The sequence below is a fragment of the Mytilus galloprovincialis genome, chromosome 3 (genome assembly GCF_965363235.1).
Source record: "Mytilus galloprovincialis chromosome 3, xbMytGall1.hap1.1, whole genome shotgun sequence".
Classification (NCBI taxonomy): domain Eukaryota; kingdom Metazoa; phylum Mollusca; class Bivalvia; order Mytilida; family Mytilidae; genus Mytilus; species Mytilus galloprovincialis.
The window spans coordinates 109,153,169-109,157,550 of NC_134840.1; the positions used below are offsets into that span (position 1 = coordinate 109,153,169).

The window sequence follows — 4,382 nt, forward strand, 5'->3', positions numbered from 1 at the left end:
TAAGTTAAATTTAGTAGCAGAAGAGCTTTACAATTAAAATTTTTCCAAGCAATGTTAAATTTCTTTTTGACCATCTGTCTACAAGTTTTGCAATTTTATCCAAATTTTTTCTATGTTCAATGTTTGACATTCCTTATTATCATATCCAAAATAAATACCTAGACTTTTGACTGGTTTATTTGTCCAGTTTATATTTTCATATTTATCTTTACTGCTTTTTAATCTCCCTAACCATATTCCTTCTGTTTTATTCCTATTAAGTTTCAGCCCTGATGGACTTCCAAATGTCTCTATTATACTGAGAGCTAGACTTATATCTTTACGAGACTGAAGAAATAATGTTGTGTCGTCTGCTAATTGACAGATTTTTAAATTACAAGATTGTCCGTCTAATTTTATTGTTATTCCCTTAAGTTCTTTATTTTTTCTTAATCTTATGGCCATTAATTCAACAGTTATAACAAACAGTAACGCAGAAATCGGACACCCTTGTCGAATACCGCAGTATATTTTAAATGGACCTGAGACCCACACATTATTCAAAATACACCCTTTAATATCATTATACATAGTTTCAACCCATCTGATAAATCCACTTTTAAATCCAAACTTTTTGAGAGTTTCTGTCATAAAGATCCATTCTAAGGAATCAAAAGCCTTACTGAAATCTAGAAATAGTACTGCTCCTTCTATGTTAAATTTCTCTGAATAATCAATTATGTCTTGAATTTGCCTTATATTAAAACCAATATATCTATTCTTTACATATCCAGTTTGGTCTAGACTTATAATAGATGGTAAAACTTTTTTTAGTCTTTGTGCTAACACATAAGCCAGTAGTTTTGTATCTATGTTAAGTAATGTAATTTGACGGTAATTATTAAATGAAAGCGGGTCATCTTTTTTATATATTAAGGAAATCGCACCTTTTTTTTTTTTGTGAATTGGTAAGTTCTTTTTTCTCATAATTATTATTGAATACTTTAACCATAATATTTTTTAAATTATTCCAAAATTGCCTATAAAATTCCACCGTAAGACCATCCAGGCCAGGGGATTTATTTAACTTCATTTTAAAGATTGCTTCTGTACATTCTTTCTCAGTTACTTCCCCTTCACATTGATTGCTTTCTGATTCATCTAGTTGTTTTGATATTTCTGTTTCTGTTATATACTTCTTAACCTCATTATCACAGGGATTAGTTGATTCATAAAGTTTTTTATAGTATTTTACTTCTAACTCTAAAATTTTATTTTGATTTTTAGTAGTTAAACCATTTTCATCATATAATTCAGTAACAACTCTTTTTGTTTGACGACTCTTTTCTAGCCCCAAGAAATATGCACTATTTTTTTCACCTTCTTCAAACCATTTTACCCTTGACCTTTTTTTTTTACCTTTAATCTTATCTTTATACAGAGTGTCTAACTTATTTTCAACATTCTCTATTTCTTTTTGTAATGTTTTATTTATACCAGTACTATCATTTATTTTATTATTAAGGTTATTCAACTTTGTTTCTAGAACATTTATCTCATCTTTTCTTACTTTAGCTTTTTTTTTTACAATAGTCTAAACTTGCATCCCTTACCTCTATTTTCAAATTATCCCAAAGAATCCCCAAATCATCGCAGTTGGTTAATTCTTTTTCATATTTAGATATTAGCTTTTTAATAACATAAACATATTCTTCATTGTTCATTATGCTAGCATTTAACTTCCAATACCCCGTCCTTTATTTCCTCTTTCAGTATTTATTTTGAGTGACACTGCATTATGGTCAGTTATTTTTTAACAATAGGTCTAATATCACAACTTTTGCAGTTTTTTTGTACTTCTTTAGAAACAAAAAAATAATCAATTCTGGTAGCTTCTGTTCTATCTTTCCTACACCAAGTAAATTGTCTAGTATTTTTATTTTTATTTCTCCAAATATCAATTAGTTTACATGATTTTATAAGCCCTTTTAAACTTGTTACAGGTTTATCAAATTTTTTGGAAGATTTAGTTTTATTTTTTGTATCTAGCAGTGACCAAATGTCATTAAAATCACCTCCTAGAATGACTTGCCCGAGTCCGTATTTATTAATAAACACTTTTATTGTTTTAAAGAAACTATTTCTTTCTCTCAATCTGTTCGGTGCAAAGATATTAACTAATGTGTGTATATTTTCATCAATTTCAATATCAATCATAATGACTCTCCCTTCTAAGTCTTTATGTTCATCTATGTATTTGAATTTGGTTTTATCTTTTATCCATATCGCTACCCCACGTGAATTGCTTGTCCCGTCGCTTCTAAAAAGATTTTCACCAAATTCTTTTTCTAATGTGAACTTCATTTTATTTTTAAAATGGGTTTCCTGTATGAATAGAATATCATTTTTTGTTGATTTGACCAGCTTACAATTTTACTTATTTTTTCAGGTAATTGCAGGCCATTGGCATTGACCGTGCTTATATGTAGATTATTCTTCATTTTGGATTAAAAAAAAATTGATTGAGCATTTTATCTGGTAAGTACCATTTTCTAATCATAGTTTTCAAAATATTTTCCATATATAATATACAGCTGTTGCTATACATTTGTATATCATTTTTATACTTTGCTTTTTCATTGGGCTTTTTATTCATTTTTTGGCAGAAACCTTTTACCATATATGTAGCATTTTTATAACTTTTAAATGTATGTTTACAGAAAGGTTTTAAATGGCTTTTTCTTTTCATATACAGGTATATTTCCTGAGTATTTACAAAATACGCTTCACTGATTCTTACGGATTTAAATTTTAACGATGTCCCTTTAACCAATTGTCTAGCTTTTACTACCGGCGATTTTTTGTTACGGTTTATCCTACATTTATTTAAATTTGCTTGCCTCTTTACGTATGTTCTAGATTTTAACCTGCTGTTATTAATAACTCTTCTATTGAGTCTAATCTGAATCGAATTTTGATGATTGTTTCCATTATTTTAATGATTTACACTCATTATCAACTATGTTATAAAATTTAATAGACAACCATTTAAGACATTCGTCAGTAGATCTTGTTGCAAGATACAAAAATTTTGAAATTGATTTAAAAGTCCGTTCAAGGTCGAATGACCTATATTTACTCTCCCACGTGACACTGTATGTAAACACAAGCACGTGCTGACACACTTTTTTTAACCACAAAATAATGCATGTAAACTTAGGCGCTTTTTGGCAACATATGCAGTTATCAGTACTCTTTTCATCATAAATATGATAAGATAATTTTATCACAATACATATCTCTAGAAAGTATATCATCAGTATTAATAGATATAAAAATGTCCATACAAAATAGCATACATATACATATAAATTTCTTATAACAAAAACATGTGATATATAGTATACTGTTTTTCTCAAGAACATAGTTTGAAAGAGGGACGAAAGATACCAAAGGGACAGTCAAACTCATAAATCTAAAACAAACTGACAACGCCATGGCTAAAAATAAAAAAGACAAACAGAAAAACAATAGTACACACGACACAACATAGAAAACTAAAGAATAAACAACACGAACCCCACCAAAAACTAGGGGTGATCTCAGGTGCTCCGGAAGGGTAAGCAGATCCTGCTCCACATGTGGCACCCGTCGTGTTGCTTAAGTGATTACATTAAATAGCATTTTTAGAGCTTTTACTATTAGGCAAAATATTAAAAACATTTTCTAAAGCTAATCTAAGTATTGAATGTGTGCTTCTTATATATTTTACAAACAAATTTAACATTATTATCATCTGACAAGTCATAATTCGCTTTGAATAGAAAATATTTGTTTTACTCAAATTTATTAAATGTAATTTATTCACTATCTTAGTACACCTTTGTTCTATATCAGAATCTTCTTATTTTATTTTCACTTTTTTCTTTTTCTTTTTCAGGTTAAACATTTCAAACAGGATTAACTTCAGTAGAGTTAAAGAATCTGTTGAAACTAGACCTTCAATTCTCTTCACAACTTGCTGCAATAGTATACAGATTACATCAAATTTACAGATCAAACATTTTAGATAGTAAATACTGGATGATATAATTAAAAACAGTGCTGTACAAACTATTTTGTGAGACATTTTAACATGGCAATGCATTTTTTTTTTTTAATGTTTATATATAATTTTTATTAAAAGTATTTCTATCTAAAGTTTGTATTTTTAATATCATCATCATCAAGCTAGCGTCTCTTCTTTGGCTTCTTTGCATCTCTTGTTGCGTCATGAAGATTTTCAGTTGGCGTCACAGGAGATTTTTCAACGTTTGGATTTTTATTTCTTAACTGTTTAGGCGTGTCATTAATATTGTTAGTGCTGTCTTGATCTCTGCCTTTTGTTGATAGATATCTTGTTA

General features: G+C 28.6%; 1 long non-coding RNA gene across 1 annotated transcript; it reads left to right on the top strand.

The window, feature by feature from the left end:
• Nucleotides 1-2,196: 2,196 nt before the first annotated feature.
• LOC143069747 (uncharacterized) lies at nucleotides 2,197-4,179 on the top strand. Its single transcript, XR_012976476.1, has 2 exons — nucleotides 2,197-2,517; nucleotides 3,920-4,179. It is a non-coding gene; the product is annotated as an uncharacterized LOC143069747 (long non-coding RNA).
• The last annotated feature ends 203 nt before the right edge of the window (nucleotides 4,180-4,382 follow it).